We start from the raw sequence: 23,035 nt of genomic DNA on the forward strand, positions 1-23,035 counted from the left end.
AAGGATGGATAAGGAGGAGGAGGAGGAGGAGTATAGACCATTATTCTTGATCTTTAAGGATAGTTTACAGACGGGTATGGTGCCAGCTGATTGGAAAAAAGCCAACGTGGTACCAATATTTAAAAAGGGGCCGAGATATATCCCGGGTAACTATAGGCCGATCAGCCTAACATCTGTAGTCTGCAAAATATTGGAGGGGATGTTAAGGGACCACATACAAGACTTTAGTAATGAAAACGGTATTATAAGTATTAATCAGCACGGATTCATGAAAAATCGTTCGTGCCAAACCAATCTATTAACCTTCTATGATGAAGTGAGCTGCCACCTAGATAAAGGTAAGCCTGTGGATGTGGTGTATCTGGACTTTGCAAAGGCCTTCGACACCGTTCCCCACAAACGCTTACTGTACAAACTAAGGAAGATAGGTATGGACCATAAGGTGAGTACCTGGATAGAGAACTGGCTCCAGGGGAGAGTACAGAGGGTGGTGATTAATGGGGAGTACTCGGATTGGGCGGGTGTGGAAAGTGGGGTCCCCCAGGGTTCTGTCCTGGGACCAATCCTGTTTAATTTATTCATAAATGATCTAGAGGAGGGGATATCTAGTACAATCTCAGTATTTGCGGATGATACTAAATTAGGCATGCCAATATCTTCTATGCAGGATGTGGAAACCTTGCAAGCGGACCTGAACAAAATAACGGAGTGGGCAACTACATGGCAGATGAGATTTAATGTTGAAAAATGTAAAGTAATGCACTTGGGGGCCAGAAACCAGAAAGTAAGCTACTCACTAGGGGGGGAACCTCTGGGTGAGTCTAGGATGGAAAAGGACTTAGGGGTACTGGTAGACAACAGGCTTGGCAGTGGCATTCAATGCCAGGCCGCAGCAAGCAAAGCCAACAGAATACTGGGATGTATAAAAAAGGGGATTCACTCCAGAAATAAAGAGATTATTCTCCCGCTCTACAAGACTCTGGTCCGGCCACATCTGGAGTATGCTGTCCAGTTCTGGGCACCGGTCCTCAGAAAGGATGTGCTGGAACTGGAGAAAGTCCAGAGAAGGGCAACAAAAATAATTACGGGGATGGAGGACATCAGCTATGAAGAAAGACTACAAGCCCTGAACTTATTCTCTCTGGAGAAGAGACGATTGAGGGGGGATATGATATCAATGTACAAATACTGTACTGGCGACCCGAGCATAAGGAACAAACTATTCAGAGAAAGGAGATACAATAAGACACGTGGCCACTCACTAAAACTAGAGGAAAGGCGGTTTAACCTTAAAGTGCGTAAGGGGTTCTTCACTGTAAGAGCGGTAAGGATGTGGAATTCTCTTCCACAAGCAGTCGTATCAGCAGGGAGCATTGATAGTTTCAAAAAACTGTTAGATGGACACCTTAAAGACCACAACATACAGGGGTATACAATGTACGGCTAAAAGCAAACACACACACACATCATAGGTTGAACTGGATGGACTGATGTCTTTTTTCAACCTCACTAACTATGTAACTATGTAACTATGTAACAGGCAGCACCCTCAAAGCTTCAGAAGTATGAGATGAACCCCAAAAACTTGGAAAGGTGTATCTCACACGTACCGACACAGACTATTCCGCAATTTAATTGAGCCCCAAAGGTTTTTATTGAATAGCGGAATAGGAAATATGATCAAAAAAAAGTGTATGTTTTTCACACGTACAGAAGCACACTAGGCCCCAATTACTATTGTTTGTACACCTAAAAGGATGGATGAGGAGGAGGAGGAGGAGGAGTATAGAACAGGCAGCACCCTCAAAGCTTCAGAAGTATGAGATTGTGTTCACTGTACCCCACAAAGATTGTGTTCACTGTACCCCACAAAGATTGTGTTCACTGTACCCCACAAAGATTGTGTTCACTGTACCCCACAAAGGTTTTGTTCACTGCACCCCACAAAGATTGTGTTCACTGTACCCCACAAAGGTTTTGTTCACTGCACCCCACAAAGATTGTGTTCACTGTACCCCACAAAGATTGTGTTCACTGCACCCCAAAAGGATTGTCTTCTCTGCACCCCACAAAGGTTTTGTTCACTGTACCCCACAAAGATTGTGTTCACTGCACTCCAAAAGGATTGTCTTCACTGCACCCCACAAAGATTGTGTTCACTGTACCCCACAAAGGTTTTGTTCACTGCACCCCACAAAGGTTTTGTTCACTGCACCCCACAAAGGTTTTGTTCACTGCACCCCACAAAGGTTTTGTTCACTGCACCCCACAAAGATTGTGTTCACTGTACCCCCCAAAGATTTTGTTCACTGCACCCCACAAGGATTGTCTTCACTGCACCCCACAAGGATTGTCTTCACTGCACCCCACAAGGATTGTCTTCACTGCACCCCACAAAGATTGTGTTCACTGTATCCCACAAAGATTTTGTTCACTGCACCCCACAAAGATTGTGTTCACTGTACCCCACAAAGATTTTGTTCACTGCACTCCAAAAGGATTGTCTTCACTGCACCCCACAAAGATTGTGTTCACTGTACCCCACAAAGGTTTTGTTCACTGTACCCCACAAAGATTGTGTTCACTGTACCCCACAAAGGTTTTGTTCACAGCACCCCACAAAGGTTTTGTTCACTGCACCCCACAAAGGTTTTGTTCACTGCACCCCACAAAGATTGTGTTCACTGTACCCCACAAAGATTGTGTTCACTGTACCCCACAAAGGTTTTGTTCACTGCACCCCACAAAGGTTGTGTTCACTGTACCCCACAAAGATTGTGTTCACTGTACCCCACAAAGGTTTTGTTCACTGCACCCCACAAAGATTGTGTTCACTGCACTCCAAAAGGATTGTCTTCACTGCACCCCACAAAGATTGTGTTCACTGTACCCCACAAAGGTTTTGTTCACTGCACCCCACAAAGATTGTGTTCACTGTACCCCACAAAGGTTTTGTTCACTGTACCCCACAAAGATTGTGTTCACTGTACCCCCCAAAGATTTTGTTCACTGCACCCCACAAGGATTGTCTTCACTGCACCCCACAAGGATTGTGTTCACTGCACCCCACAAAGGTTTTGTTCACTGTACCCCACAAAGATTGTGTTCACTGTACCCCACAAAGGTTTTGTTCACAGCACCCCACAAAGGTTTTGTTCACAGCACCCCACAAAGGTTTTGTTCACTGCACCCCACAAAGGTTTTGTTCACTGCACCCCACAAAGGTTTTGTTCACTGCACCCCACAAAGATTGTGTTCACTGTACCCCACAAAGATTGTGTTCACTGTACCCCACAAAGGTTTTGTTCACTGCACCCCACAAAGATTGTGTTCACTGTACCCCACAAAGGTTGTGTTCACTGTACCCCACAAAGATTGTGTTCACTGTACCCCACAAAGGTTTTGTTCACTGCACCCCACAAAGATTGTGTTCACTGTACCCCACAAAGATTGTGTTCACTGCACTCCAAAAGGATTGTCTTCACTGCACCCCACAAAGATTGTGTTCACTGTACCCCACAAAGGTTTTGTTCACTGCACCCCACAAAGATTGTGTTCACTGTACCCCACAAAGGTTTTGTTCACTGTACCCCACAAAGATTGTGTTCACTGTACCCCCCAAAGATTTTGTTCACTGCACCCCACAAGGATTGTCTTCACTGCACCCCACAAGGATTGTGTTCACTGCACCCCACAAAGATTGTGTTCACTGTACCCCACAAAGATTGTGTTCACTGCACCCCACAAAGATTGTGTTCACTGTACCCCACAAAGATTTTGTTCACTGCACTCCAAAAGGATTGTCTTCACTGCACCCCACAAAGATTGTGTTCACTGCACCCCACAAAGATTGTGTTCACTGTACCCCACAAAGATTGTGTTCACTGTACCCCACAAAGGTTTTGTTCACTGCACCCCACAAAGATTGTGTTCACTGCACCCCACAAAGATTGTGTTCACTGTACCCCACAAAGGTTGTGTTCACTGCACCCCACAAAGGTTTTGTTCACTGCACCCCACAAAGATTGTGTTCACTGCACCCCACAAAGATTGTGTTCACTGCACTCCAAAAGGATTGTCTTCACTGCACCCCACAAAGGTTTTGTTCACTGCACCCCACAAAGATTGTGTTCACTGCACCCCACAAAGATTGTGTTCACTGCACTCCAAAAGGATTGTCTTCACTGCACCCCACAAAGGTTTTGTTCACTGCACCCCACAAAGATTGTGTTCACTGTACCCCACAAAGGTTTTGTTCACTGTACCCCACAAAGATTGTGTTCACTGTACCCCCCAAAGATTTTGTTCACTGCACCCCACAAGGATTGTCTTCACTGCACCCCACAAGGATTGTGTTCACTGCACCCCACAAAGATTGTGTTCACTGTACCCCACAAAGATTTTGTTCACTGCACCCCACAAAGATTGTGTTCACTGTACCCCACAAAGATTTTGTTCACTGCACTCCAAAAGGATTGTCTTCACTGCACCCCACAAAGATTGTGTTCACTGCACCCCACAAAGATTGTGTTCACTGTACCCCACAAAGATTGTGTTCACTGTACCCCACAAAGGTTTTGTTCACTGCACCCCACAAAGATTGTGTTCACTGCACCCCACAAAGATTGTGTTCACTGTACCCCACAAAGGTTGTGTTCACTGCACCCCACAAAGGTTTTGTTCACTGCACCCCACAAAGATTGTGTTCACTGCACCCCACAAAGATTGTGTTCACTGCACTCCAAAAGGATTGTCTTCACTGCACCCCACAAAGGTTTTGTTCACTGCACCCCACAAAGATTGTGTTCACTGCACCCCACAAAGATTGTGTTCACTGCACTCCAAAAGGATTGTCTTCACTGCACCCCACAAAGGTTTTGTTCACTGCACCCCACAAAGATTGTGTTCACTGTACCCCACAAAGATTGTGTTCACTGCACTCCAAAAGGATTGTCTTCACTGCACCCCACAAAGATTGTGTTCACTGTACCCCACAAAGGTTTTGTTCACTGCACCCCACAAAGATTGTGTTCACTGTACCCCACAAAGGTTTTGTTCACTGCACCCCACAAAGATTGTGTTCACTGTACCCCCCAAAGATTTTGTTCACTGCACCCCACAAGGATTGTCTTCACTGCACCCCACAAGGATTGTCTTCACTGCACCCCACAAGGATTGTCTTCACTGCACCCCACAAAGATTGTCTTCACTGCACCCCACAAAGGTTTTGTTCACTGCACCCCACAAAGATTGTGTTCACTGTACCCCCCCAAAGATTTTGTTCACTGCACCCCCCCAAAGATTTTGTTCACTGCACCCCACAAGGATTGTCTTCTCTGCACCCCACAAAGATTGTGTTCACTGTACCCCCACAAAGGTTTTGTTCACTGCACCCCACAAGGATTGTCTTCACTGCACCCCACAAGGATTGTGTTCACTGTACCCCCACAAAGGTTTTGTTCACTGCACCCCACAAAGATTTTGTTCACTGCACTCCAAAAGGATTGTGTTCACTGCACCCCAAAAAGATTGTGTTCACTGCAGCTCACACACAGAAAAATGGATGTGGATCACTGACACCTGCCTATCTCCTATCCCACACCACACAGCAATATCGATTGTAGTTTGTAGAACACACTTTCCCTAAAATTCAGCAGACTCTGTCCCTAACAGGATTGAGAAGAGATCGTAGATCAGGAGAACTAAGTGCAGACCCCACCCCACACAGCAATATCGATTGTAGTTTGTAGAACACACTGACCCTATAATTCAGCAGACTCTATCCCTAAAATGCCTACAACTCGCCCTGCCTAAACACTCCGACCTGTCCCTCAATTCTATCCGGACACAAATGTTTTTTTCCTGCCTATCTTTCCCTAATCAGCAGCCAGCACGTTGATGTGTGCTCTGTCCCTGATCTAAGCAGCATAATGACGCCGCTGCGGCTGCCTCGAACTTATAGAGACTTCGTCACATGCTTCAGACGGCCAATCACAGCTACTGAGACATTTGCAGGCATGGCTGGGATGGCTTAAGGCACACCAGTTAAACGATTGTTGATTGGCTGTTGAAAGCCCGCCATGAAAAGAGCGCCAAAGCATGCAAAACCCGGAAATAAAACGACCGAACACGGATTTTTACCCGAATATACAGTAAAGTGTCCGTGTTCATGTTCGGGTAACAAAAATCCAATTATTCGGTACGAACACGAATAATACAGTCCGTGTTCGCTCAACACTAGTTAACACCAAGAAAGACTGTTACTTTTGTGTTCCTGAAGTGTAAATAAAACACTCCTGATTTACTTTGAAGAACCATCTGTTTTGCCTCTATACTGCACCCGCAAATCCTACCTACCAGAGCAAATCCCCACAATATATATATATATATATATATATATATATATATATATATATATATATATATATATATATATATATAAATTGCGTTTTATAGTTGCCCCCCCCCCTACTTTTATCCCTGTCCCCCCATGTGCCCCCCCTAAAGATGAAAGCTGGAGACGCCACTGTGTGGGGGTGCTTACAACAGTCAGTTTTAAACATATGCATTAACATTTTTTTCTAACAGCTGATTTATTAACTTAATGAGTATGCAGCTTCTTTATCTTTTAATCCTTCCCTATGTTTCTCTATAAGCTGGGGCCATGAGCCTTGCCTTAGCTTTCCTGTTTAAAGTGTCTCCTCTCTCTTGCAGCATCCTATAGAGCCACCCTTGCATGCAGGGTGTGTGCCTCCTTACACTGTATGCATCAATAAAAATCCCACAGCTCCATAGCCTAGGACAGTGATGGGGAACCTCGGCACCCCAGATGTTTTGGAACTACATTTCCCATGATGCTCAACTACACTGCAGAGTGCATGAGCATCATGGGAAATGTAGTTCTAAAACATCTGGGGTGCCAAAGTTCGCTATTACTGGCCTAGGATGACAAGGCACTCCCCTGCACCTCCCTCCTCCTCTCTCTCCCTTCATTGACCTAACTAACTGGCTGGAAGCTGCACTGTCCACTGATAAGTCTTTCCTGTGGAAACTGGAAGTTCAGGGAAGCAGCACCGAAAGAGCAGAAACCAGGAGTGTAAACTCCAAACTGCTGCAGTAAGAATATTAACAAGTATGTAAAAAAAGTGGTTGCTTGTTGGCGGACTAGCAAACACTCACCCAGAGCTCAAAACAATATTATTAATAACACAACTTTTAAAATTGTAAATTTAAAATGAACCACAACTGCTGTAAGAATACCGACATATAGTAAAGCGTAATTAACATCCCAGTGTCCATTGAACAGACTGGTATGAATGACACTCAGCAGCGCTAATGCGTCGCTAAACGCCTAGAACTCCTCCCCCCGGTGGGGCCTGTGAAACAATATAAAGCAAGTGTACCATGCATGTAATATATCACACAACAATAAGTGCATATAGTCTCTCAGTGTAATAATGGTGTTATTATCCTCATGTAAAGCGGCATTCAAGACAGTTCATAATTTCCTGGTGTTTGAAAAAGCACTCTGTAAACACAGATTCACTCCTCTCCTCTCCAATGCCTTACTCTGCACCAACTCCATATGCACCTCACAAGGCAGATAACCCTCACATGGGATCAATCCTCACCAACATTATTTCTCTGATATTTCTCATAGGTGTATCCATTGGTTAAAAGAAAGAAAAGCGGGGGGAACCAATAGTGTAATAATGTTTTCACATTTATTCATAAAACCACACACATTGATATCCCACTCCCCTTCAATTATCGACTTACATTAAAAGTCAAAACAAGTGTATATCTAATAATCGTCTGGTATACTTAATAGCAAATCTCAATGATATTCACCTGAAAGGCAGGGCTCCTTATCAGAGTAAATGCAGTGTAGCTGGAGTTAAGTGTCATTGGAGTAGGTGCTGACTAGATAGATTATGCCTCAGCGACTTTGCAGAGAGGAGAATGACAGTGGGGGAATGCTCACCACATCTTGCCATCCAATGCCTCCTGTGGTGCAGGTCAGCACTAAGTTTGTTCCCGTTTGACTCCAGTTTCAGAGCAGCCTGCTTGTATGTCAAATGTTCCGCTAACGCCGTGTCAACGGTGCATGCTCACAGCTTCAGTCCCCATTGGATGTCAATATGACGCGTTTCGTTAGCCAATAGCGCTAACTTCTTCAAGGCAAGAAGGAGTTTGTTGGCTACAGCTTAAATAGCTTATAGTCCATGTAATAATGGATTTCTACCACTTGATGTCAAATATTTGGATTCAACCTCCAAATATTCATCACATTAAGGACGATACATTTAAAAACAAAAAAGTTTAATTTAACAACTGAGTGAGCAATCAGGATATAGTACAGCCGGTATGGTCTATCATAAGGATAGCAATATAAAGGAGCAAGTGTACTTTGTGGAAAAAGAGGTTGGATAGAACTTACATTAAACACATAAGATAGCTAGAAGTCATACTTCCAAAAAAGGTTGCAGGTTACATTCAAGGTTTAACCCATTTGAAACTGAAGACTCAATTCATTATATCCACAATTTCTCCTTCTGGAGGAGAACTGTGTCAAAGTCACCTCTTCTACTTGGTAAATTTAATACATATATATACCCTTTACTTTTAGTCCCTTAGGGTCACTCTGATGGAATTTTGCAAAGTGCACAGCCAGTGGTCGTTCATCATCTTTTTTCTTTATGCTAGCGATGTGTTCACCAATTCTGATCCGGAGTTGTCTCTTTGTTTTCCCTAGATACATTTTGTTGCAGGGACAAATCAGTTCATAGATTACCCTAGTTGTAGAGCAAATAATGAACTAATGTATTTTGAATTTTTTGTCAAATCAAAATTGGCAAACTCATCTGACTTAAGCACAAATTTACATATCTGACAGTGCCCACAAGTGTGCATCCTGTGAATGGGGGTGAGGTCAGTCAGACAGTTTTTGGTTGGAGTTCTCTGGTATTCTGAATGGACCAAAGTCATTAAGATTATGTGTCCTACGTGCTGTAAGTAATGGACGAGGTCCCACTATCCTAGCTATCATTGGGGATACTGTAAGTACATGCCAGTGTCTTTCTAGGATGTTTTGATCTGGTGCCATTGTGAGCCGTATCTAGTGATAATTCTAGGAAAGTCCTTCTTCAGATTTGTTTTCTTTTTAGAATTCTCAAAGAGTGTATCTCTATTTCGTTCCCTGGTCTTCTTTCTTGCCCTTCTAATAATCCTATGGGAATACCCTCTTTCTCTAAAGCGTTTATACTGTACATGCCATTAGCTTCACTCAAGTCAATGTTATTTGAGCAGTTTCTCCTAATCCGAAGGAATTGACCCTTTGGAATTCCCCTAATCAAGGCATATGGATGGTGACTTTGGGCCAGTAACAGAGTATTAAGCTGCAGTTTCTTTACAAAAGGTTTTAGTAACTATTTTAGTTTGATCAATAGAGATTTGTAAATCTAAGAAAGGAAGTATAGGTTTAAGTGATCCTGATGTTCCTTTCATTATAGTTTAATTCATTCATGAATTCTATCAGTTCATTTAATCCTGCCCATACCATTAGTACATCATCAATGTACCTCACCCACAGGGCACAGTGGCCGAGGTACATCTATAATTAATAGACCAATTAATGTTCCAAAAGTCCAAGATGAAGCCCGGGGCCCATGGTTTTCTGGTAATTAGTGCCCAAAAGTTGAAAATAGTTGTTCAACATAAAATCTAGTAGTTCTAAAATAAATACGTTATGTGCACCTAGTGAAGAATACTCTACATCTAAGAAGTGGGCCACTGCTTTTAACCCCCATTCATGTGGGATTGATGTATATAGGGTTTCTACACCAATCCCAACTAGTATTCCTTCAGGTACCTCTAGATCCAACAACTTCAACAGCACATCTCTAGTGTCTTTACCATAAGAGGGGAGTTTATATACAATTTCTTTAATCATTGGGTCTACATATTTCCCCAATTTTTTCTAAAGGGCCTTTATTGCGGAGACAATTGGTCTCCCTTGGGGGACAGAGAGAAACTTATGTAGCTTCAGAATAGTATAAAAGGTTGGAACATTCTATTCATCACTCACCATAGAACTAGGCCATATATATATTCAATTAGACCCCCCTTGGTGCAGACAATATACTTGTGAATTTAGGTTTATTTTCTTGCATATTCTATTCATCAACCCTAAGATACTAGGCTTCTTTCTTGGAAAGAAAATCTGCTTCAAATCCAAGTTTTAATTTGTGGTTGAGTGTAGCCACCAGGGTAGGGAACAGATTAAACGACAGATTTTTATATGTTGAGCTGTCATTAGGTTGCCTCAAGACTTCTGTCTCATACATAGATTCACTCATAAGTACAAATTTCCCACGTTTATCGCTTCTCTTCACAACTAGGGATGAGCTTCGAGTTTAAGTCGAGGCTAAGTTTGACTCGAACATCGGTCGTTCGAACGTTTGTGGAATGACGAACAAATGTGCTTCTTTGCGGGAAATTCGAGATTCCCATAATGCACTGCGTGCGCAGCAAGTTATGTGATTGGCCAAAGCATGCACCCTGACCTCATGCTTTGGCCAATCAAATGATCTCTGCCATGATTGGACTAAAGGCAGGCTGCTTTTAGCCAATCATGGCTCAGGAGCCAAGTACATGCCCCACACTACATAAAGGCTGCCTGCGCAGCCGCAGCATGTAGTGTGATTGTGCGGGCGAGGAGACAGGGAGAGGAATGCGTGTGAGGCAGAGCGAGAGTAGCTTTTTTTGGAGTTTGTCAGACAGTGCAGAGAGACATTCCTAGCAGTGTAGGGAGGGACAGGAATGTGTTTGAGGCAGGGAGAGATTGTTTCTTTGCAGTTAGTCAGACAGTGCAGTGAGACATTCCAAGCAGTGTAGGGAGGACCAGGAACGTGTTTGAGGCAGGGAGAGATTTGTTTCTTTGCAGTTTGTCAGACAGTGCAGTTAGACATTCCTACTAGTGTAGGGAGGGCCAGGAATGTGTTTCAGGCAGGGAAAGAATTGTTTCTTTGCAGTTTGTCAGAAAGTGCAGTGCCAGTGATTCATTCCTAGCAGGGAGGGAGAGAGATTTCTCATCTATAGGGCTATTGATTACATCACATCTGTGAGAGTATTATTATTCGGTCACTTGCATACATCTATAAGCACCATAGCCCCTTTATAGGGCTATCGATTACATCATATCAGTGAGAGTATTGTTAATCTGTCACTTCTGTACATCTATAAGAACCACAGCTCATCTATAGGGCTATCGATTACATCATATCAGTGAGAGTATTGTTAATCGGTCATTTGCGTACATCTATAAGCACCACAGCTCAACTATAGGGCTTTCGATTACATCACATCAGTGAGAGTACTGTTAATCGGTCACTTGTGTACATCTATAAGCACCCCAGCTCATCTATAGGGCTATTAAATACATCACATCAGTGAGAGTATTTTTAATCGGTCACTTGCATACATCTATAAGCACCACAACTCATCTATAGGGCTATTGATTACATCACATCAGTGAGAGTATTGCTAACCGATCACTTGAGTACATCTATAAGCACCACAGCTCATCTATAGGGCTATTGATTACATCACATCAGTGAGAGTATTTTTAATCGATCACTTGCATACATCTATAAGCACCACAGCTCATCTATAGGGCTATCGATTACATAACATCAGTGAGAGTATTGTTAATCTGTCACTTGCGTACAGTGGGGGTCGAAGGTTTGGGCACCCCAGGTAAAAATTTGTATTAATGTGCATAAAGAAGCCAAGGAAAGATGGAAAAATCTCCACAAGGCATCAAATTACAGATTAGACATTCTTATAATATGTCAACAAAAGTTAGATTTTATTTCCATCATTGACACTTTCAAAATTACAAAAAAGAAAAAAATGGTGTCTGCAAAAGTTTGGGCACCCTGCAGAATTTATAGCATGCACTGCCCCCTTTGCAAGGCTGAGACCTGCCAGTGTCATGGATTGTTCTCAATCATCATCTGGGAAGACCAGGTGATGTCAATCTCAAAGGTTTTAAATGCCCAGACTCATCTGACCTTGCCCCAACAATCAGCACCATGGGATCTTCTAAGCAGTTGTCTAGAAAACTGAAACTGAAAATAGTTGACGCTCACAAAGCTGGAGAAGACTATAAGAAGATAGCAAAGCGTTTTCAGATGTCAATATCCTCTGTTCGAAATGTAATTAAGAAATGGCAGTCATCAGGAACAGTGGAAGTTAAAGCAAGATCTGGAAGACCAAGAAAAATATCAGACAGAACAGCTCACAGGATTGTGAGAAAAACAATTCAAAATCCACGTTTGACTGCACGATCCCTCCCGAAAGATCTGGCAGACACTGGAGTTGTGGTACACTATTCCACTATAAAGAGATACTTGTACAAATATGGTCTTCATGGAAGAGTCATCAGAAGAAAACCTCTTCTACGTCCTCACCACAAAAATCAGCGTTTGAACTTTGCCAATCAACATATAGACAAGCCTGATGCATTTTGGAAACAAGTTCTGTGGACCGATGAGGTTAAAATTGAACTTTTTGGCCGGAATGAGCAAAGGTATGTTTGGAGAAGAAGGGGGCACAGAATTTAATGAAAAGAACCTCTGTCCAACTGTTAAGCATGGGGGTGGATCAATCATGTTTGGGGTTGTATTGCAGCCAGTGGCACAGGGAACATCTAACGAGTAGAAGGAAAAATGGATTCAATACAATTTCAGCAAATTTTGGATGGTAACTTGATGCCATCTGTGAAAAAGCTGAAGTTAAAGAGAGGATGGCTTCTACAAATGGATAATGATCCTAAACACACCTCAAAATCCACAGGGGATTACATCAAGAGGCGTAAACTGAAGGTTTTGCCATGGCCTTCACAATCTCCTGACCTCAACATAATTGAAAATCTATGGATAGACCTTAAAAGAGCAGGGTGTGGCAGACAGCCCAGAAATCTCAAAGAACTGGAAGACTTTTGTAAGGAAGAATGGGCAAAGATACCTCAAACAAGAATTGAAAGACTCTTGGCTGGCTACAAAAAGCGTTTACAAGCTGTGATACTTGCCAAAGGGGGCAGTACAAGATATTAACTCTGCAGGGTGCCCAAACTTTTGCAGACACCATTTTTTTGTTTTCTGTTATTTTGAAAGTGTAAATGATGGAAATAAAATCTAACTTTTGTTGACATATAAGAATGTCTAATCTGTAATTTGATGCCTTTTGGAGATTTTTCCATCTTTCCTTGGCTTCTTTATGCACATTAATACAAATCTTTACCTGGGGTGCCCAAACTTTCAATCTCTACTGTACATCTATAAGCACCACAGCTCATCTATAGGGCTATTGATTACATCACATTAGTGAGAGCATTGTTAATCAATCTCTCGCGTACATCTATAAGCACCACAGCTCATCTATAGGGCTATCGATTACATCACATCAATGAGAGTATTGTTAATTGGTCACTTGCGTACATCTATAAGCATCACAGATCATCTATAGGGCTATAGATTATCTCAGATCAGTGACAGTATTGTTAATCGGTCACTTGCGTACATCTATAAGCACCACAGCTCATCTATAGGTCTATCAATTACATTACATCAGTGAGAGTATTGTTAACCGGTCCCTTGCGTACATCTATAAGCACCACAGCTCATCTATAGGGCTATCGATTACATCATATCAGTGAGAGTATTGTTAATTGGTCACTTGCGTACATCTATAAACACCAGAGCACATCTATAGGGCTATCAATTACATCACATCACATCACATCAGTGAGAGTATTGGTAATCGGTCACTTGCATACATCTATAAGCACCACAGCTCATCTATTGGGCTATCGATTACATCACATCAGTGAGAGTATTGTTAATCGCTCACTTGAGTACATCTATAAGCACCACAGCTGTGCTTCAGTTGGTCTCTCTAGGTGATAGCAGTCACGCCGGTGCAGAGATTCTGTCAGTTCTGCAGAGGTAAGCTCAGAGATGGTTGACACCATGACAGCTTGAGCCAGGAATGGTTGTATGCGACAATGGAACCAACCTTCTCTCCACCCTCCGAAAGGGACACTTGACATATGTTTCATGCTTGGCACATGTTCTGAATCTGGTGGTGCAGCGTTTCTTAAGCAGATACCCTGGCTTCCAAGATCTTCTAAAGGCAGGCCAGAAAAGTCTGTGGCCATTTCCGCCGTTCATTCAATGCCAGTGCTCGCTTATCTGACATTCAACGGGAATTCAACCTGCCCACCAACTGCCTCATTTCCCACCAGGTGGAACTCAACGTTGGCAATGCAGAGGGCCATCAATCAGTACCTGTGTGTGTATGGCACAAGGACAGGGTCAGGGGAGCTTTTTCTTTTTCGCCACACCAATGGCTTTTGATTAAGGATGCATGCATCGTCCTGTCACCATTTGAGGAGACCACAAGGATGGTGAGACGGGACGATGCATGCATCAGTGACACTATCCTTCTAGTCTACCTGCTGGAGCACACGCTGTGTGGAATCATGGACAGGTCACTTGAGGCTGAACAGCGGCAGGAAGAGGAGGACTTCCTTTCCTCACAAAGCCCCCTTTATGCAGATATCATTCCTGCAGGGCCACAAAACACACAGGAGGAAGAGGAGGAGGAGGAGGAGGATGAGGATGAGGATTTTGGCAGCATGGATGTAGAGGATAGCATAAAGCGGTCTTCAAGGGAGGGTTTTCATTCCCCAGAAATCCCAGGAGTTGTAAGTGGTTGGGGAGAGGTTACTCCTGCTGACAATGTCATCGTTAGTGACCCAGAGGACTCAGAAGCTCATGCCTCCTCCAACTTACGTTGCATGGGCTCCCTGATTCTGCAAAGCCTGCGAAAGTACCCGAGTATTCGTGCTATCAAGGAGAGGGATCATTACTGGTTGGCAACCCTTCTTGATCCACGTAATAAGGGTATAGTTGCAGAGCTCATCCTGCCTTTGCAGAGGGAGCAGAGGATGAAACATCTTGAGGAGGCTTTGAAAAAAAAATTTGTGTACCACCTTTCCAGACACTGGGAGGTCAACATTCTCTGACGTGTTTCTGAGACATCGTTCAGCCAAAGGAGGAGCGGTGGAGAAGGCGGCTGGCTGACCGATGCCTTTAAACAGTTCTTTAGTCCTCAGCAGCACCCAGGGCTGTTAGGTTTAAGCAACCATCGCCAGCGTCTCCATCATATGGTGCATGGGGGTGCATATGGTGCATGCATTATCTAGGGGCAAGAGCAGACTTGGAGACCTTTTCAAGTGAGCATTGGCTGGGTTACTGGGTCTTGAGGATGGACCACTAGCCAGAACTTGCAGAATATGCAATGGAGCTACTGGCTTGTCCTGCTTCCAGCCTGCTTTCCAAACGGACGTTCAGTACTGCTGGAGGTTTTCTGACGGACAAAAGAGAGTGTCTGTCCACAGACTGTGTTGACCAGCTGACTTTTATCAAAATGAATCAGTCCTGGATCTACAGTAGCTATCAAGCCCTGATGCTGATGTAACTGATTGAATTTGCTAGGGGTCTGCCATCCCTTGAAGACTTTTGCATATGCTGCCTATCCTATTCCTCAACCTTGATTCTGCTAGCTTCTAGCAATGTTTTTGGTTTAGGTCACCACCAACCCCCAATGTCTAATTTCATACAATCACTTGTATGACAGGTGCATACAATTTAAATTCCATATGTAATTTTTAACAGCAGGCCCTGTCCCTGTTCCCTGCGCCCAGCAAGACTAACTGTGAGAGGTTACGGTGTTCAGGCCCCACCAACACCAAAGGCCCAATTTTTGGCACCTGTATGGCAAGTACATGCAATTTCAAAGTTGTATGGAATTCTTACCAGCAGGTCCCATTGCTGCGCCCAGCAAGAGTAACTGAGGGGTTACGGTTTTCAGGCACCACCAACACCAATGGCCTAATTTCAGTTTCAGTTTCTGCCGATACTAACCTTCCAGGTCCCTATCACTCCAACAGGTTTGCAAAGCCGACACCCAACCCTGGTCAGGTCAGATAACAGCACAGCGCCCCCCACTAGATCACTGATAAGAACACATACAACACTTGATCTTTGCCAATTTCAAGTTGGTATGGAATTTTTAGCAGCAGGGCCCATTTCTGTGCCCAGCAAGAGTAACTGCGACGGGTTGCGGTGTTCAGGCACCACCAACAGCCAAGGTCCAATTTTTCTGCACTTGTATGACAAGTACATGGGATTTCAGATCTGTATAGAATTTTTACCAGCATGGCCCGTTCCTGCGCCCAGCATGATTAACTGCGAGGGGTTGCGGTGTTCAGTCACCAACAACCATGGCCCAATTTTTCTGCAACTGTATGACAAGTACATGCCATTTGAAATTTGTAGGTATATTTGTATATGAAATTTTTTCCTTTAGAAATTTCGGGATTGCTGCAGCAGACTACATACATCGTAGAGATGTGCTACTTTACAAGCACATTAAGGGGACCCCACAGGCACAATATTTGAAGGAATTTTTCATTTTTATACTTTCACTTTAAGCCTCATTAAAATCAGTAAATCACTGCTCCTTTAAAAACTATCACTTTTAAAAAACATTTTTGCATTGCTACATGTTCCCCAGGTCAGGACCCAGACCCCCCATACACTTTTTTCGGGTAATAATTTGCATTTAAGCCTTTAAAATTAGGCCAGTCAATGGAGTTTGTTTGATCAAACAAACTTTTCCCCTGTTCCCAGTGTTCTGGTGCGAACCGAACAAGGGGGTGTTCGGCTCATCACTACTTTCTTTCATGCTAAATCTGAAATAGGACCTTTCTAAGAAACATATTGAGAACCCAGGTGGTCGTGGTGAAAGGTTGAATTAGATGAAGCAGACCTACCGAGATTCATAAGCCTCATCTACTTTTTGTGGTTGATCCGAGTTAGTATCTTTTTATGTTTATTATATTGTTTGTGTCCCACTAAGGACTCCTTCCACTAACTCTTGTGATCCCACACATATATCGATCTAATTTAATAAGGGGGTCCACATAATACTTTTGCCCTCACCATTCCTGTTTAACACTGAGTGTAATCATGGCTTACATGATAGATGAGAATACTGATTTGGAAATTCAGTCGGCCTTTAATAAAGAATCTACATCTAGAGACCCAGAAAGAGAATCCATGAAAAAATTTAAAAATCATAAAAAGTTAACAATAACATTTTTGAATAGAAAATGGGATATCTCTTCATTATAGTCTCATATTTTACATAGAGTAATAACTAGAGGTGTAAGAGAAAAGGTAATCCCAGCCGAACAATTACATGTATCTAGATTTCTGGAAAAATTGAAGGTATCAATCTAATACGTTTAATTGTAGAGGAAGAGACATTACAACTTCAGGAAATTCAGGAAGAACTGAACTGTACTGCTCAAATATTGGAGCCCTTCAGGGAAGAAAAGGAATTTGATAAATATAATGAATTACTCAAAAAAGATATAGAAAAAAATACAAAAAAAATCTTAAAACCACTAAACAAGATACATTTTGACAAAATCTTCTCGACTGGGAGAAAGGTGATATATTTGATCCAATTAAAGAAAGGGGAAAGAGCAGATCAAGACGTTTTCACTCCAAACCACCTACCACCAGTAGACAGACCTATTCATCTTCAGGGTAATGATACTGACAATGTAGAAAAATCTGTCACTTTTTTAGAAGAGGTAGAGATAAGAGAGACAGGACTGGATCCTAAGAACACAATAATCAATAAATCCAAAGTAAAGGAAGGTATAAAAGAAGTCACAGACAAAAGAGGAAAAACCATAGAATAAGTCAAAAATCAGAGAAGTGGAAGCCTGAGAAATCAGAAAAAAATATTAAGTAAGGAATACTTTAAGGTACAGGCACATGATAGGAAGGTTGTTAATCTGTCGGATTTTGATCTAAATGAACATCATATCCAATTATTACAAAAAGGAATATCCTTTTCTCCAACGACATCAGTGAACGAGTTTGAGGTATTTAAAGACCTCAAAATGTTCCTTAGAAAAGTCCTATTTTGGATCTGGCATGAAAGAAAGAAGTCTGATTCAGATCCCTCTACAGATGCCATGTTAGATGAAGGAGATCGGAAGGCCATTAATAATCAAATGTCTCTTTTTAAAGAAAATATGGACAGTGACCAGTGATCCCCGAACCCAAATTTAATCAACCTGTTAGACGATATTTTAATTTATACATCCACTTAAAAAAATGCCACTGTTGTTATCTAAAACATAAAGGTCTCAAACGTTCCCTTGACCTAGTCCAGAAAGATATGGAAAAGGTAAATTGGAATTGGAGAGGCCTTGACAATCTCTCCAAAAATGAATGACACGTCCTAAGATAACTGGAAGAAGCTTCTGATGGTGTTGTGAAGAGAAGGGATAAAGGTGGGAACCCTACCCTGGTGGCTACACCCAACCACAAATCTTGGATTTGGAGCAGATATTCTTTCCAAGAAAGAAGCCCAGTATCTTAGGGTTGATAGATATAATGTTCCAACCTTTTATACTATTCCAAAACTACATAAGTCTCTCTCTGCCCTCCCCCCCCCCCAGGAAGACCAATTGTCTCCACAATTAAAGCCCCTTTAGAAAAAATTGGGAAATATGTAGACTCAATGATTAAAAAAATGGTATATAAACTCCCCTCTTATGTTAAAGACACTAGAGATGTGCTGTTAATGTTGTTGGATCTAGAGGTACCTGAAGGAGCAATACTAGTTGGGATCGATGTAGAAACCCTATATACATCAATCCCACATGAATGGGGGTTAAAAGCAGTGGCCCAGAGTATTCTTCGCTGGGTGCACATAATTAATTTATTTTAGAACTACTAGGTTTTATGTTGAACAACAGCTACTTCCAATTTTTTGGGCACTAATTACCAGCAAATGAGAGGCACTAGGCGCACCGTGGGCCCAGGCCTATGTCTGCCTTCATCTTGGACTTTGGAAACAGGAATTTGTCTATCAATCAGAGATGTACCTTGGCCACTGTGCCTTGTGGGTGAGGTACATTGATGATGTACTAATGGTATAGGCAGGATCAAATGAACAATTGATAGAATTCATGGATGAATTAAACTATAATGAAAGGAACATCAGGATCACTTATATCTACACTTCCTTTCTTAGATTTACAAATCTCTATTGATCAAACTAAAATAGCTACTAAAACCTTTCGTAAAGAAACCATGGCTAATACTTTGTTACTATCCCAAAGTGACCATCCACATGCTCTGATTAGCGGAATTCCAATGGGTCAATTCCTTCGGATTAGGAGAAACTGCTGAAAAGACATTGACTTTAGGAGTGACGCTAATGACATGTATAAACGCTTTAGAGAAAGAGGGTATTCCCATAGGATTATTAGGAGGGCAAGAAAGAAGCCTTGGAAACGAAATAGAGAAACACTCTTTGAGAATTCTAAAAAGATAACAAATTTGAAGGAGGACTTATCACTAGATACAGCTCACAATGGCACCTGATCAAAAAACATCCTAGAGAGACACTGGCATGTACTTACAGTATCCCCAATGATAGCTAGGATAGTGAGACCTCGACCATTACTTACAGCACATAGGGCACGTAATCTTAATGACTCTTTGGTCCATTCAGAATACGAGAGTACTCAGACCAAAAACATGCTTACTGACCTCACCCCCATTCATGGGATGCACACTTGTGGGCACTGGCAGATATGTAAATTTGTGCTTAAGTTAGATGAGTTCGTCAATTTTGACGGGACAAAAAAATTCAAAATACATCAGTTCATTAATTGCTCTACAACTAGTGTAATCTATGAACGGATTTGTCCCTGCAACAAAATTTATGTAGGGAAAACAAAGAGACAACTCCGGATCAGAATTGGTGAACTCATCGCTAGCATAAAGAAAAAAGATGACGAACGACCACTGGCTGTGCACTTCGCAAAATTCCATCAGGGTGACCCTAAGGGACTAAAAGTAAAGGGTGTATATGTATTAAATTTACCAAGTAGAAGAGGAGACTTTGTCACAATTCTCCTCCAGAAGGAGAAAATATAGATATACAGACTTGGTTCTTTAGTCCCCAATGGGTTAAACCTTGAATGTAACCTAAAAAAATAAAATAAGCTGCGCTGTAAAGAAAAAAGTGACTCACTTATATCACTCAGAAAAAATATGAACACAAACACAAGTGACAAATAATATATCAGATAGATGAAGTGTCCAAAATATATGAATCAAATAAATGTGTCCGATAAATCATAAAGATATTGAGTCTCTCAATAATCCAAAAAGTTCCCAAGAACCATGAATGAAGAATATGAAGAAATAGTATCCACCAGTATGTGTGTTGACCTCCACCAGTATATACTGCTTACCAGATCTAGGTGAAAAAAGAGCCAAAAGATATCAAGCATAAACTGTTATGGATATTCAGGGGCAGCTCTCCGCTCTGATTACACACCGAGATTCCTGGCAGATGTGGATACAGAAGAGAAGTCAGGAACCAGAGAGGGACAACATCTGTAGGAAAAGGTTTCAGATTGTGGTCATTGCACCAGCAGGAGACACAGAAACACACACATCCACTCTCCTCGCCGTCCTCTGCCGACAGAGTTATATTATGTATGCATTTTTTATCATAATCGGATGTTGCTGTCATTCTGACGTTTTGATATAGCTATGTGATGTCCCTTGTTTGTTTCCGGACGACTCTTGGGGGCTCCTCCTCCCCAGGTGCCACCCGGCACACGTAGCCCCTTCCTCCCCCTCTGGGGGGCGTTTGGGGCTTGGAGATGGGCCATGTGGCGGTCTCATCTCCCCACATATACCCCTGCATTCCCTACTTCCTGTGGGGAGGTATGTGTGTGTTGGAGCTGAGAAGCAGGTAGGATTGATCATGATATTTTGACATCCATCATCTCTATCCCTTATTTACCTGGAGACTTAATCCATTTTTTCCTTTCTCATTCACCTTCTCTATACTGCTATTGTGCTCCCAAACTTTAATCCCTTTTCTCCTCTTGGGGTGTTTTTTTTTTTTTTTTTTTTCTGACTAGTTGCAGGGTTACTAACCTAACTCTACTCTGGCCTTCATTTATTTTTTGAAACCACCAATGGTCCCAGCTGGGAGTCTGGGGGCTGATAAGACCTTTTCTCCCTCTTGTGTGAGACTCTTTTTTATATAAATAAAAAAAATATATATTTTATTCTATTTTTCGGCTTTTATATATGTGGTTCCCCTTTCAGGGGGTTATAATCAAATTCAAGCAGGTACATGACATACTGGACCTCAAAAACCCCCTTTCTCTTTTTTGGTTTTGATTTTTTCTAATTTTTCATTCTGTATTGTATCATTTCTATACTCCTTCCTTTTCCTTTCCCTCTCTTCGCTCCCACCCCCCTCCTCTCTCCCTTGTGTCTCCACCAGGTGTGCTTCCTGCCCACTGTTACCCCTGCCCTTTGTGGTTCTTGGGTTTGGATCTGATGTCCATTAGCTGTCCCTGAACAACCGGGTTAATACCATTTACATGATTGAATTCTGGACAAAATGTGGGTTATAAATGAAAGTGTATGATATACATTATACCTTTTCCATGCACCATGTATATTTTTCACATATTGAACATGCTGTATGTAAACAATCTCTGTGTTCCCTGCATTGTGTATACAGATATATGTTAGAGGAGCTGTGGACTACTACTCCCACTGAGGAACACTGATCCAAGTCGAAACGCGTAGGGGTCTGGGGTCTCACATTTAGTTCCTTTCTATATATGCATGTATGTGATTTTGAACCTTGCCTGCTCTTGGCTTTCCATCAAGCATATTGAGGATTATTTCCATTATTTGTCATTATTTTTACATTTAAATATGTCTACATGTTTTCGATTTTTGTTATTTTTGTGTGAATTTATGTAATAAAAGACTTTTTATATACATCCTCTGCTTCACTACCATTATACTTTATACTAATATATGATCAATATATGATCCATATTTAAGGCATATTAAACATCCCATTCCCCCATTTTTTCTTGGGGGCAACCCTTAGTCGGGTCTAGCCTTCCATGTGTTGTTGTCCCTTTATGTAGCATTCTTGGCGGACATTTGTTCCTCCTTATTGCATGGTTGTTTTTGTTACACGGACTGCCCCACAAACTGGACCCAGGTGGTCGTGGTGAAAGGTTGAATTAGATGAGGCAGACCTACGGAGATTTGCAAGCCTCATCTACTTTTTGTGGTTGATTCAAGTCTTTTTATGTTTAACCCCTGACCCACCAGTACCATGCCCTCCTGACCTCCCAAGTACTGTGTTCTCCTGACTCCCCAAGTACTGTATCCTCCTGACCCCCCAGTACTGTGCCCTCCTGAGCTATCTGTACAGTGACCTGCTGATCCCCTGTCTTCTGCCTTTACTAAGGCCCTATCATCTTTCTGCTGATCCCCTCTCCTCTGACCTACTGACCTCTGTCCTCTACCTTATTAAAGGCCTGTCCTCTGCCCTGCTCACCCTCTCTTCTGCCCTACTAATCCCTGTATACTGCTTTTCATACTACTGACCTCAGTACAATGCCCTACCTACTACTGACTTATGTACACTGCCCTATCTATAACTGACCCCTTGACTCTGCCCTACATACTACTTTCACTGGCCACCTCAGAGCAGACAGCAAGGCTAGCACTGAGGCCAGCCAGGCCTGAAACTAGTCAAGCAATTCAGCCTGCAGTTTCAGTTGTTCTGCCTTCATGATGGACTTCTGTATCAGACCTAAGGGGACCAATTACTCCCCAGACGTGAAACAAATTGTGAATGAAAGTGAATGCAGAGTTTTTTTGCTGAAGCTAATTTTTTTTTTCAAATATTTTATTTAAACAAAGACAGATGGACAGGCAATTACAAATATAACACAATGAGCAAAAAACAGTGTGGTGATGTACATGTAAAAGAAGATTCTGCAATAAGCGGCACAATATGTCACTACTAACTACCC

Source organism: Pelophylax lessonae (genome assembly GCF_965119305.1).
Source record: "Pelophylax lessonae genome assembly, chromosome: 3".
NCBI classification, from domain to species: domain Eukaryota; kingdom Metazoa; phylum Chordata; class Amphibia; order Anura; family Ranidae; genus Pelophylax; species Pelophylax lessonae.